The sequence below is a fragment of the Ursus americanus genome, chromosome 26 (assembly GCF_024610735.1).
Source record: "Ursus americanus isolate L20-20 chromosome 26, mUrsAme1.1.p, whole genome shotgun sequence".
Taxonomy (NCBI): Eukaryota; Metazoa; Chordata; class Mammalia; order Carnivora; family Ursidae; genus Ursus; species Ursus americanus.
This window is the reverse complement of record NC_142152.1, coordinates 8178898-8194481: the sequence shown is the minus strand read 5'-3', so window position 1 is coordinate 8194481 and position 15584 is coordinate 8178898. Positions and strand designations below refer to the sequence as shown.

Here is a 15584-nt window from a genome sequence, read left to right as displayed (position 1 = left end):
GGCCTAAATGCTCCTATAAACGACACAGGGTTGCAGATTGGATAAAAAGACATGACCCATCCATTTGCTGTCTACAAGAGACTCATTTTGAACCTAAAGACACATCCAAACTGAAAGTGAAGGGAGGAAAAACCATTTTTCATGCCAATATACCTCAAAAAAAAAGCTGGAGTAGCAATTCTCATATCAGACAGATTAGATTTTAAACTAAAGACTGTTGTTAGAGATACAGAAGGACACTATATTATTCTTAAAGGATGTATACAACAAGTGGATAGGACAATTATAAATATCTATGCAGCCAAGAGGGGAGCCCCTAGATACATAAGCCAACTCTTAACCAGAATAAAGAGACATATAGATAATAATACATTAATAGTAGGGGACCTCAAAACTCCGCTCTCAGCAACAGACAGATCACCTAAGCAGAAAATCAACAAAGAAACAAGAGCTTTGAATGACATACTGGACCAGCGGGACCTCATAGATATATACAGAACACTACACTCCGGAACAAATAGAACACTACACCCCAGAACAACAGAATACTCATTCTTTTCGAATGCACATGGAACTTTCTCCAGAATAGACCATATACTGGGTCACAAAACAAGTCTCAACCAATACCAAAAGACTGAGATTATTCCCTGCATATTCTCAGACCACAATGTTTTGAAACTGGAACTCAATCACAAGGGAAAATTTGGAAGAAACTCAAACACTTGGAAACTAAGAACCATCCTGCTCAAAAATGACTGGGTAAACCAGGAAATTAAAAATCAGTTTAAACAATTTCTGGAGACCAATGAGAATGAAAACACATCTGTCCAAAACCTGTGGGACACTGCAAAGGCTGTCCTAAGGGGAAAATACATAGCCATCCAAGCCTGACTAAAAAGAATAGAAAAATCTAAAATGCAGTTTTTATACTCTCACCTCAAGAAGATGGAGCTGGAACAGAAGAACAGGCCTAACCCACGCACGAGAAGGCAGTTGATCAAGATTAGAGCAGAGGTCAATGAATTAGAAACCAGGAGCACAGTATTGCAGATCAACAGAACTAGAAGCTGGTTCTTTGAAAGAATAAATAAGATCGATAAGCCACTGGCTAGACTTATTCAAAAGAATAGAGAAAGGACCCATATTAATAAAAAATTATGAATGAAAAGGGAGAGGTCACAACCAACACCAATGAAATAGGAAGGATCATTAGAAACTTTTATCAACAGCTTTATGCCAATAAATTAAACAACCTGGAAGAAATGGATGCCTTCCCGGCAATCTAAAAACTACCAAGACCGAAACAGGAAGAAACTGATTATTTAAACAGACCAATTAATTATGAAGAGATTGAAGCAGTGATCAAAAACCTCCCCAAGAACAAGAGTCCAGGGCCTAATGGATTCCCCGGGGAATTCTACCAAACATTCAAAGAAGAAATAATACCTATTCTCCTGAAGCTGTTTCAAAAAATAGAAACAGAAGGAAAACTACCAAACTCATTCTATGAGGCCAGTATTACCTTGATCCCCAAAACAAGCAAAGGCCCCATCAAAAAGGAGAATTACAGACCGATTTCCCTGATGAATATGGATGCCAAAATTCCTCAACAAGATCCTAGCTAATAGGATCCAACAGTACATTAAAAGGATTATCCAGCAAGACCAAGTGGGATTCATCCCTGGGATGCAAGGGTGGTTCAACATTTGCAAATCCATCAGTGTGATAGATGATATCAACAAGAAAAGAGTCAAGAACCATATGATCCTCTCAATTGATGCAGAAAAAGCATTTGACAAAATACAGCATCCTTTCCTGATTAAAACCCTTCAGAGTGTAGGGATAGAGGGTACCTTCCTCAATTTCATAAAAACCATCTATGAAAGGCCTACAGCGAATATCATTCTCAACAGGGAAAAGCTGAAAGCCTTTCCCTTAAGATCAGGAACACGACAAGGATGCCCACTCCCGCCATTATTATTCAACATAGTACTAGAAGTCCTTGCAACAGCAATCAGACAACAAAAAGGGATAAAAGGTATCCAAATTGGCAAAGAAGAAGTCAAACTGTCTCTCTTTGCAGATGACATAATACTCTATATAGAAAACCCAAAAGAGTCCACCCCCAAACTACTAGAACTTATAGAACAATTCAATGTGGCGGGATACAAAATCAATGCTCAGAAATCAGTTGCATTTCTGTACACGAACAATGAGACTGAAGAAAGAGAAATTAGGGAATCCATTCCATTTACAATAGCACCAAAAATCATACGTTATCTCGGAATTAACCAGAGACCTAAAGGATCTGTACCCTAGAAACTACAAATCACTCTTGAAAGACACTGAAGAAGACACAAAAAGATGGAAAAATATTCCGTGCTCATGGATCGGAAGAATTAACATAGTTAAAATGTCTATGCTACCCAGATGGAAAATGTCTGCACTTTCAATGCCACCCCAACTAAAATACCAATGACATTTATCAAAGAGCTGGAACAAACAGCCCTTAAATTTGTGTGGAACCAGAAAAGGCTCCGAATCTCCAAGGAATTGTTGAAAAGGAAAAACAAAGCTGGGGGCATCACAATGCCAGATTACAAACTATACTACAAAGCTGTGATCACAAAGACAGCATGGTACTGTCACAAAAACAGACGCATAGACCAATGGAACAGAATAGAGAACCCAGAAATTGACCCTCAGCTCTTTGGGCAACTAATCCTTGACAAAGCAGGAAAAAACATCCAGTGGAAAAAAGACAGTCTCTTCAATTAATGGTGCTGGGAAAATTGGACAGCTACATGCAAAAGAATGAAACTTGACCACTCTCTCACACCATACACAAAGAGAAACTCCAAATGGCCGAAAGACCTCGATGTGAGACAGGAATCCATCAAAATCCTAGAGGAGAACATAGGCAGCAACCTCTTTGACATCGGCCACAGCAACCTTTTTCATGACACATCTCCAAAGGCAAGAGAAACAAAAGAAAAAATGAACTTGTGGGACTTCATCAAGATAAAAACCTTCTGCACAGCCAAGTTAACAGTCAAAAAAACTAAGAGTCAGCCCACGGAATGGGAGAAGATATTTGCAAATGACACTACAGATAAATGACTGGTATCCAAGATCTACAAAGAACTTCTCAAAGTCAATACAAGTGAAACAAATAAATCAAAAAATGGGCAGAAGGGGCGCCTGCGTGGCGCAGTCGTTAAGCGTCTGCCTTCGGCTCAGGGCTTGATCCCAGCGTTATGGGATTGAGCCCCACATCAGGCTCCTCCGCTATGAGCCTGCTTCTTCCTCTCCCACTCCCCCTGCTTGTGTTCCCTCTCTCGCTGGCTGTCTATCTCTGTCAAATAAATAAATAAAATCTTTTTTTAAAAAAATGGGCAGAAGATATGAACAGACACTTTTCCAATGAAGACATACAAATGGCTAACAGACACATGAAAAAATGTTCAAAATCATTAGCCATCAGGGAAATTCAAATCAAAACAACACATAGATACCACCTTACACCAGTTAGAATGGCAAAAATTGACAAGGCAGGAAACAACAAATGTTGGAGAAGATGTGGAGAAAGGGGATCCCTCTTACACTGTTGGTGGGAATGCAAGTTGGTACAGCCACTTTGGAAAACAGTGTGGAGGTCCCTTAAAAAGTTAAAAATTGAGTTACCCTATGATCGAGCAATTGCAGTACTGGGTATTTACCCCAAAGATACAGATGTAGTGAAGACAAGGGCCATATGCACCCCAATGTTCATAGCAGCATTGTCCACAATAGCTAAATCGTGGAAGGAGCCGAGATGCCCTTCAACAGATGACTTGATTAAGAAGATGTGGTCCATATAAACAATGGAATATTACTCAGCCATCAGAAAGAACGATTACACAACATTTGCAGCAACATGGACGGGACTGGAGGAGATTTGCTAAGTGAAATAAGTCAAGCAGAGAAAGACAATTATCATATGGTTTCACTCATTTATGGAACATAAGAAATAGCAGGAAGATTATTAGGAGAAGGAAGGGAAGAAGGAAGAGGGGGTAAATAGAAGGGGGAATGAACCATGAGAGACTGTGGACTCTGGGAAACAAACTGAGGGCTTCAGAGGGGAGGGGGTTGGGGGATTGGGATAGGCCGGTGATGGGTATTAAGGAGGGCACATATTGCATGGTGCACTGGGTGTTATATGCAAATAATGAATCATGGAACATTGCATCGAAAACTGGGGATGTACAGTATGGTGACTAATATAACAAAATAAAAATTACTAAAAAATAAAAAATAAATAAAAATAAAAATATCCATTGGGGAGGTCTTGCTGCCTCCGTTGGTACAGGATACAACTGTTTATCTCAGGTCCTGAGTTCAAGCCCCACACTGGGTGTAGAGATTACTTAAATAAATAAATAATTTTAAAAGGAAATAAAATTTAAAAATATTATCCGTTAAGTCTGCTAATTCACGGGTATAATTCATTATATTACTGAAACACACATTTTATAATTTACAGTAATTGACACATGACTTAAAAGAAAACTAGGGGGACTGGGTGGCTCAGTCAGTTAAGCAGCTGCCTTCAGCTCAGGTCATGATCTCAGGGTACTGGGATGGAACCCCACATCGGGCTCCCTCCTCAGTGGGGAGTCTGCTTCTCCCTCTCCATCTGCCTCTCCCCGTAGGCTTGTGCTCTCCCTCTCTCGCGTGCGCTCACTCTCTCTCAAATAAATAAATAAAATCTTTAAAATAAATAAATAAAAATAAAAGAAGAAAACCAAATCCATCATTAAATTCAAATTTAGCCTTAAAGAGTATAGCTATTCAACATCAATGGTAAAATTCAGCAAATATAAAAGCTTAGTCCATCCTCACATTTTCCTACTTATTATACAGCTCTGAGAGTTTTGGTAAAATCAGTGTTTTATTGAAAGCCCTAATTAGGGAAGAACACTAATAAATTATTCTCCACAAAATTTTGCCACATAAACATCTATTCTCTTAAGTCTTTACAATGAAATCAAACTTACTTACCAAATGTGTGTATGTGAGGTCTACTTACATACACACGTAGGGAATTCCGTGCTAAAAACTAAGTTAAATGAAACATCTAGGATTTTTCTGAAAACAAATAACTACTGAATAACCAAAATAAAAGGACTGTATTTGATTACGAGCATACAAAATAAAAGACCAGTCAGCCATATAACATCATTACACTGAGATGTATCATACATCTGAGCACAGATTCTAATTTTTTAAAATCCCTATTTTTCATATAGTCCATGTTTTCAAATTCTAACTCTAGTTCTGTTATTTTTCTTTGTATAGTGCTCAAGTTCTTTATTTCCTATCTTTTTAATAAAAATCAGCTCTTATAGTTATTAATTCCACCATTTTCTAGTTTATAGTTTATTTCTGTTGTTACCTCCCTTAGTTTCCTTTACTTTTCTCCTAAATTACTAAGTTGGCTATACAGTACATTTTTCCCTTTTATTTAAATAAATAAATAAATAAATGTCATGACTTAAAAGTGATAAAGTGCAATTGAAGCAGTGAGGAACAACCACTGACAATGTTTGCATCTGACTTGTGGTTTTTCTCTTCAACAAGTTTTAATCCCACGTAGCACCTACTAGTTCACTGTCATGTATTAATAGTTTCTCTAACAATGTGACCTCAAAAGTCCTTCATCAAACACTGACAAAGGACCTGAATAGACATTTCTCCAAAGATGTACAAACTGCCATGAAGCACATGAAAAGATGCTTAACAACACTAGTCATTAAGAAAATGCAAATCAAAACCACAATGATATACCACTTAACACCCATGACTAGGGTGGCTATTATCCAAAACAAACAAACAAAACCACAGAAAACAACAAGTTTTGGCAAGGATGTATAGAAATTGGAACTCTTGTGCACTGCTGGTAGGAATGTAAATTGGCACAGCCATTATGGGAAACAGGATGGTGATTCATCAAAATAGTAAATATAGAATTACCATATGAGCCAACAATTCCATTCCTGGGTATATACACAAAAGTAGTAAAAGCAGGAACTCGAACAAATATTCGTACACCCATGTTCATAGCATCATTATCCACAGTAGCCACAGGAGCAACCCATGTGTCCCTGAATGGATGGATGAATGAATAAACCAAATGTGGCATATGCACACAATGGAATATTATTTAGCTTTAAACAGGAAGAAATTGTCACACATGTTAAAACATGAGTAAATCTTTAAACATGCTAAATGAAATAAGCTGGTTACAAAAGGATAAACATTATATGATTCCAATTGCCTGACATTGCTAGAGTAGTCAAACTCATAGAAACAGAAAGTAGAATGGTGGTTGCCAGAAGCTAGGGTGAGGCAAGGAGAAGATGGGTTGTTAGTATTTAATAGGTACAGAGTTGTAGTTGGAGAAGACTGAAAAAGTCTGGAGATGGATGCACTACCATGTGAATGTACTTGATATCAAGAACCATATACTTGGGGCACCTGGATGGCAGAGCTGGTTAAGCGTCCGACTCTTGGTTTCAGCTCATGAGATCAGGTCGTGATCTCATGGTCCTAAGATCGAGCCCTGCGTCGGGCTCCATGCTACGCATGGAATCTGCTTGAGTCTCTCTCCTCTTCCCCGCCTGCTCATTCTCCTTCTCTCTCTCTCAAATAAATAAATCTTTAAAAAAAAAAAGAACCATATACTTAAAAAAGAGTTAAAATAGTAAAGTTTATGTTATGCACATTTTACCACAATTTTTAAAAATGGGTTTTAGATATTCTGATTTACTCATTTACCTGGGTAGAGTAATACACAGGAAAAAAAGAAGTGAAATACCTAGAAAACTTTGTTAACATTATTTTAACCCTTAACCTCCATATGTTTCACAGCTTTTCTAAATAAACACCAAACTGTCAAGCTAAATCTTATACTATCTCACAGAAATCCAATCTCTGAACAATGAATCTGAATACTGGGGGATACACAGGTTAAAAAGAGGACTGCCTAAGCGGGATATTTTGAGTGACATTTTGACATTTTTGTTTCGAAGTGTCTTCTTCATAAGTTGGTAAGTACTAAATTCTCCTGCCATATGATACAAAAAGTCCAGTATTAGTGTCACATTGTTAGGTTGGGGGGAGGGGGAAGAGAAATGAAAAAGAAAATCTCTAAGAATTAAAGAAGGAAACTTTATAGTCCTACTAACATAGTAATGTAGATTACTTTATTACTCCATTTTCATTTTATAAATCATGCAAGGCCCAGAAAAGATGATACAGAATGGGTATTTTCAAGAGCTAGAATACTTTCCAGGGAAAATAATATTCAAAAAAGACAGGCCCTCTTAAGTCATTACAGTAGGAAACATACTTAAAAGTGATCATTCACTAAATACCAACGATAAAGCCCAAGTTTCTAAAGTTATGAAATCATATGATCCAAAATCTCTTCTGCAAGTTTATGGGCATATAAAAGATCACCTAGTATAAGAGCAGTTAACATTATTTACTCCGTGCCAGACACTGGCCTAAGGACTTTTAAGCATTACTTCATTAGTATTCACAACAGTTTATGAGATAAATACTATTATTCCTACTTTACAAATAAGCAACAGGGGTTTAGATATGTGACTGGGCAAGGTCACTCTATATTAATGGCAGGTTGAGGAATAGAAGCCAATTCTGTTAGATTCTAAAGCCTGTGTTATTTTCCTCTAACTTCCTTATTTTATGAATAAAGAAGCATTTAAAATATAAATTTTCCAAAAGTCATGTAGGAAGAGTCAAATCTCCTAATTCCTGTCCAGTATGGGTTCTACCATAATAACACTATCTTTTAATATCCTATTTTTAGATAATATAATGATGGTTGCTCAGTTTCAAAGTTTGATCTTACTAAGTAAATTCTAGATAGTTTAAGATAAATTTATACAAATTCTAATAACTTAGATTTGGTCAAAACAACACAGGCTCACAGAGGATTTTTTTTAATTATGGCATTTAGAGAATAATAAACATCACTTAGTGGTAATCCTATTTGCCATGACAATGATAAAACAAAGTTCATAAATGATGCACAACTTAGCCTTGTAATGTTCAATCGATCTTTCCCCCAAAAAACTTGGTATGAGATAGATGCAAATTTCTCAAATCTAAAGCTGGGGAAGAACTTACAGGACAAATCATCAACATAATTAAAATTAAAATTAAATCACCAACAGACAAAATGTCTTAGCAAGCCCTATGAGGAAAGTGTTGGTTTTGTTGGTTTTTTTTTTTTTAAGATTTATATATTTGAGAGAGAGAGAGCGTACACATACATGGGGGAGGGACAGAAGGAGAGGGAGAAGCAGACTCCTCACTGAGCAAGGAGCCCGATGTGGGGCTCAATCCCAGGACCTTGGAATCATGACCTGAGTTGAAGGCAGATGCCCAACCGAGCCACCCAGGTGCCCCAGTGTTGGGAGTTTTAAGTGACTGGAAGCAAAATGGTATCTAAAAAGTTTCTAGATGCAAAATGGTAACTGAATGTGATATTTCCACCAAGACAGTAAGTATGATATTATCCAAATTATCAGATTAAGGACATCAAACTACATGATGCACTAGTGATTTATCACATCTGAATTAATGGACATTTCACCAAAGAAGATACACAAATGGCTAACAAGTACATGAAAAGATGCTCAACATAATTAGTCTTTAAGAAAAATGCAAATTACAACCACAATGAAATACTACTTCATACCCACTAGATTGGATATAATCAAAAGGACAGACAATAAAAAGTTTTCCTGAGGATGTGGAGAAACTCGAACCTTTGTATATTCTGATGAGAGTATACAATGGTGCCACCACTTTGGAAATCAGTTCAGCTGATTTTCTTAAGTGTACAATAATGTACTATGACTTAGTACTTTATAGGTGTCTAAGCAAGAGAAATGAAAGCCTATGACCACACAAAGACTTGTATAAGATATTCCTAGCAACATTATTCATTTTTTTTAAAGATTTTATTAATTTATTTGACAGAGATAGAGACAGCCAGCGAGAGAGGGAACACAAGCAGGGGGAGAGGTAGAGGAAGAAGCAGGCTTCCAGCGGAGGAGCCTGATGTGGGGCTCGATCCCAGAACTCCGGGATCATGCCCTGAGCCAACGGCAGATGCTTAATGACTGAGCCACCCAGGTGACCCGGCAACATTATTCATAATAGCCAAATAGTGGAAACAGTCTACATGTCCATAAACTGGTAAATGAATCAGAAAATGAGGTATATTTGATACAGTATAAATATTAACTCATAATTTAATATTAATAAAATATGCTGAATACTATTCAGCAACAAAAAGGAATAAAATATTGATATGTGCTGCAACACAGAGGACTTCAAAAACATGCTAAGTGAAAGAAACCAGGAAAAGGACTACATATTTTAAGATCCCATTTACATGAAATGTCAACCAAGGTAATTATACATGGCTATAATTTTAAGTATGATTTGAAATATATTCTTTAACTTTTCTTACTTAGCAAATTTCAAGTCTACTATAAAAAATAGTTTACTATTTACTAAAACTTAACTGTTAGAGCATCTATACATTACAAATATTATCATTATTCTTTCTCCTCAAGTAAAGGAAAAGCACAGACTACCTTTTGTTCTGACTCTAAAATCAGAATTTAATTCCAAATGAAAAATTATATGATCTAGATTTCTGGAATCTACTCAACAAGAAATGAAATTAACTCTGAAAGCAACTTTTACTTTAAAAAACCTCTGGTTGTTATGTTAAAAGACAAAGACACACACACACAAACACACACTTTGGGAATTCAGCAACCATTTAGAATAACATTACTAAAGAAAATATATTACTTTCTAATAAAAATAACAGCAACAGAAATAGTTCATTAGTAATCATTAATATAAAGGTTGTGGAAATAAGCAATAATAAAAATACTAAAAATGAAGGAGTGAACTTATGATGAGCAACAGGTGATGCATGGAATTGTTGAATCACTATACTGTACACCTAAAAGTAATATAATACTGGAGGTTAACTAACTGAAATTAAAATACAAACTTGAAAAAAAATACTAAAAATAAAAATATTCTTTCGTATAAATCAGTATATAATTTTTTGCTAAGTACCAAAGAAGAGGCTGTAATTCATTTAGGGTGATAGGTTGAATGATTCTGAAAATCCTTTAACACAATTTTAAGGACTCTTAATTTTTCTGTCTTGCTTAAATGACTTACTTGCCAGGCTAGTCTCATCTTTAGTGTATTTGCTAATAAGCCCTGTAAGCTTGTTAGACTGTATGTAGTTATCTGTTTAACATCTGTCTCTCCTATTAGACTATAAGGTCCTATGTTCACTGCCATGTCTACAACACAGTGCCTAGCCACAAAGAGCTACTTGATATTTTGTTAAATGAATGAATGATATAAATGGGCATGTGAATGGTCATATGGTATAGCAATATGAACAGGAGGAAAACTGTTAAAAGTCAGGTTTCCATATTCTATAAATTTAAGAACACTCTTACTAAGCATAAACAATTGAAATTTTGTTAATCACATGTAGTATAAGGGCACATAAGGAATACAACTCCACCTTCTCCACACTTTAATATTGTTTTCTTTCACTCATTTATTCTAGAAAGTCTGTGGATGTTTTTTATCCCTAGGCTGGAAATGTGTCTTTTAGCCACTTAAGAACTCATTTTAACAAAATTTCAGATAATACTGTGGTATTCTGTGGCTATCATCACCCATTAACATAAGAAATACTGAATATTAACTGTATGTCCAAAACTAAAAACTCCAGCCATGATCAAAACAGATACCAGCCCTGCACTCAGGGAGCTTACATTCTAATAACCTTTCAATGAGATTGTGCCTTCTACTTTTAAGTCTCTGAATCATCTAAATGCAAAACGAGAACAGAAGGAAGGAAAGAAGGAAGGAAGGAAGGAAGGAAGGAAGGAAGGAAGGAAGGAAGGAAGGAAGGAAAGGGAGAAAGAAAGAAAGAAAGAAAGAAAGAAAGAAAGAAAGAAAGAAAGAAAGAAAGAGAAAGAAAATAAATGATAGTGGTAGCTGTTTTCAAAAACTAAGTCCTCTCACATATTAAATTTATCAAATCCTACAGAATGTGTCACACTGCCAAAGGGAATTAAAAACCTGAATATTTCAGTGTTCTCAAAGCATCAAACCACTGCAATCCTGGTTATTATTTCCAGAGAAAGTATCTACAGGAGACCTCTGAGAAAATCAACTTTTTTTTTTTTGAAATATTGTTTCTATGTTGATTAATGTCCTAATAATCTAAATATGTATGTGCACATATGTACACGTTTTTCATTTGTGCATATGTATGTATGCATCTGTATATGGATTTAGATATTTTTTTTAATTATGTGGTATGTGTGTGTGTTCTCACACAATTTTGTAACAGCATAGAGAATACTTATATACCTGGCACTACCTTCAACCTGCTCATTCTAAGTAATATTTTCTTGGTAATTCAATTGTTTTTAATTTTTGGAGTAGCAAGCAGAACAATTTTTATACTATGTTGTTCTGGTCATTCTTGGGTGATTTCAGCTTGTCATCACTGCAACAGCTGCATGATAATAACTTCCTGGTAGCACAGAATTTTATGGTAAGTACAATTCATTTTCCGCCATAGAAATGGCTTTCTCTAATTTCTTTCAAAATTTATAGTAAACAGCAATAAGGTCAGTGAGGGATAAGACCCTGCATGGTAAAAGGTCACTCTCTATTTATTCTGGCACAGCCTCTAAACTAAAATGAACTGAGGGAGGGATGGCTGGCTGGCTCAGTTGGTGAAGCGTGTGATTCCTGGTCTCAGGGTTGTAAGTTCAAGCCCCACATTGGGTGTAGAGATTACTTAAAAGTAAAATTTTATTTTTAAAAAATAAAATAAAATGAACTGAGGTGATACAACTCTCAGCTTCATTTTCTTAATCTAAAATGGGGACGTGGGGAGTGAACCGGGGGTTGGACTAGATGTTCTTCCAGGTCTAACCTGCTATGATTTCATGACCACTAAGTAGAAATAAGCCACTACACCTCATAATGTATCATAAAAATAAAAAGAATTTTCCCTAAATTTAATGTGAAATAATTTGATTCTAAATATACAAGAGAAATAGCCAATGGAAAAAAACAAGCACAAATCCCCAGATTCTCAAGTCTCTTCTAGAATCATGAGATTATATTCCCTTTCTGAATGCATGTTTTGTAATGAACAGACTGTAACTTTTCTAAAAATTATATGGTTTGCCTTTTTAAGCATTCTAATGTTGAATTATTCCCACAAATCAGCCTTTATGAGCATTCTTTATCTTTTAAAATATGGTACCTAATAGTTACTTTACCCAATTTTTCTCAATAATTTTCTTTCTCAAAAAAAGCAGGCTTTTTGAAAGTATAAAATTAGTTTCATCCTGAATACACTAGGAATAGCACATTTTTCTAGTTCTTTAGTGATGATCAGTTCCATTCAAATATATAAGATATGCTTTAAAACATTAAAGAAGAATTTCTGTATCTAGCTGGGCTTAAACTTCTTGTTCATCATTAAAAAGCAAATGGTCCTAAAAGTTATACCCTTGCTTGGCTAAGCCAAGTCTCCAAAACAATTTCTATCACGTTAGCTCTGGAAACCTCATCACAATCTGTTCACTACATTGGAATTACTTTAAGGCTTTGTTAACTAAAGTCATTTGCAATCCCCTCGCTACAACATACAGCATTTAGTGTTCAAATTACCACACAGAAAACATCCTTTAATAATTTATCAATTCTGTTTTAGAATTATTATTGTTACACAAATGTATTTGTGTATGTATTGTTATTGCAAATTTGTTTCTTACTATTACACAAACTATTCCTTGAGAAAAAACTTTAAAAATAAAATTTAGAATATTAGAAATTTAAAATGGGGGAAATTAGGAAATAATATTAAAAATATTAATATCATTAAAGCATCTCAAATATAATTATAACCAAGCTCTGCATATTTTTAAAAAAGCATTTCTATAAATTCCTTTGTGTTGGTGTAGAACTACTATGGCTCCTATAGAAATGAAATTCAACAATATATCTATGGATATATACCATTAGTTTTCAGAAAGCCAAGGGTCTCAAACTATGTAGATGAACATGAAATACAAAAGGGACAGCATCTTTCCCCTATGCTTTCACCTGTTTCGACTACAATTGCATTCATACAAATTTATCTCCTAAAAAATGCAAAGATAAAGACAGGAAAGAAACTAATAAGCTAGTCGTCTCTGCCTCAGATAGTTCTACACTAAAATATCTGAGAAGTCCAAATGTTATCTAGAAGGGTCCTAAGTGATATGACTGACTTAAATTCAACAAAACTACAACAGTGAAGTCACATCTTACACAGGGATTAGGTTCTAAGATCAGAGTAAGGCAAAAACTGGTCAAAATAACCTCTCAAAAAATCCCTTAAATACCCCATAAAGTAAACTATACATTGCTCTATATGTATTGTAATTGCTTTATATAAATAAACTAGCTTTTACTCCAGCATTGAAACAGATCACTGTGTGTTCTATGGAAAAGCAGATAAAGCAGTTGGCTTGCTTTTGGCAACGATGTTGTTTCAAAAACATTTTTTTACTGAAGGAAGAGAATTATTTGCTACTTTTCTCCCTAGTTTTGTGTTTTCAACTTTAGTTGGATTCAAATAAGTTAAATGTACATATGCTATGACTTGGCTACACATGACAGGTATTTAAATGTTCATTTACCGGAATTCCTGGGGAAAAAATGACATCTAAGATGGGCTATGAAGGCTGAATGGGGCTGAAATGGAAGGAAAGAAAGAGCATTTCTAGTGAAGGGAATTTCAATTCCAAGAGCAGCTTCGGTACAGTAGTGAAAGTAGGAGCCAGAATATAAATGATAGAAGAAAGAATGAGAATTGAGGAAGTAGAAACAGTGAGCAAATATGATTACTATTTTCATCAAATTATAAGATAAAATGAAAATAGAGAGGGCAGTAGTTTAAAGAAAAAGCAGGGTCCAAGGAAGAGATTTTCTTTTATTTTTGTGGCTCTAGGTTTTATTTTTTCTTAAGCACTGATAAATGAGGCAGTGTTGAAAAGCATTATTTAATTTTACATTCTTTCTCTGATGCTTGTCTTGCTACTGAACTACCATTTGTTGCCAAGAGGACAGAGTGTCCAGCAAATCATATCTGTTTCTATAAAAAGATCAGAAAAGAAAAACATCAAGGAGACTATCTGGTGAGACAAAACCTGCCTCCTTAAGAGTCTGTACTAATTTTAAGAAAAACAGCATTTGCCAGAAATTTTTAAAACTTTTCAGACATATAGCATTTTAGTTAATTTACTTTCAGTAATGACAAAAACAGTTTTCAGAAAGAATTCTTATCTTGGCACTTTAGGTGAACTTTTAGTTACTCAACAATAATGACAACTTACAGATAAGTCTACATTTCTGAACGTAATAAAATAAGAAAACTGCTGTATATAGTTCTCTACCAATATTACTATTATATTAGCAAAACAAAAAATATCACATGGGAAGATTATTAGTCTTCTGAAGACTATTTTTTAGTAAAAGAAATATTTTTTAGTGAAAAGGTAGCTTCTTTATACCATAATAGAGACTGAATAATTCAAGGGATCATACTTTATTTAGAACTAAACTTCCTGTACCTAGTACAGTGCTTGGTACATATTACGAATGCTTGCTTCACATATGAACAAATGTTTTGTAATGACCCACAGTATCCCACTTACTCCAATCCCCTACTCCAAAGTTATCCTCTCCAAAAACTATATAAAAAATCTGATTCTATTTGAGACCATTTAACTACAGAATGAGAAGTTACTGTGCCATTCTCATTGGAGAAGATAAGTAAAAACCTATGCCAAGATGGAACTGACTTTATCCTTCTTCTGTCCTAAAACGAAACAACAAATAGTATGAATACCCTAACCATCCCAATCTGCTTTCTTCAAACACACACAACCACTACCATCATCACCAGCACCGCCACCACCATCACAAAAACCACCAAGCAATTAGATCTACATTCTTTTTTTTCCTAAGATTTTATTTTTTTTTTACGCAATCACCACATCCAACGTGGGGCTCAAACCCACAACCCCAAGATCAAGAGTTGCCACTCCACAAACTGAGCCAGCCAGGCACCCCTAGCTCTACATTCTAAATGTATAATAGAATAAAACGTTTAGGATTCTCTGATTCCCTTTTCACTTGCAGTTTTGCCTAAACTGTCTTTTACTAAAATCATGAATATACAGAATGTGATTATTAACAGTGGGGTTCCATGCAAAGGACATAAAAATATTTATAGACCATCTAGTATATGCCATGCACTGTACTAGGCACTACACATACATTTGAAGTTATTATTATTTTGCCTATTTTACAGGAAAAGAAAATGATGTTTCCCAAGGCCAAGTAACCTACCCAGATTTTAAAGCCTATATTACCAGAATCCACCA

The 15584-nt window shown here is 35.2% G+C and overlaps 1 protein-coding gene across 3 annotated transcripts in view; it reads right to left on the bottom strand.

The window, feature by feature from the left end:
• The window catches only part of MNAT1 (MNAT1 component of CDK activating kinase), a 199507-nt gene that overhangs the window by 66423 nt on the left and 117500 nt on the right, over window positions 1–15584 (bottom strand). The gene's annotated exons all lie outside the window — the stretch shown is intronic.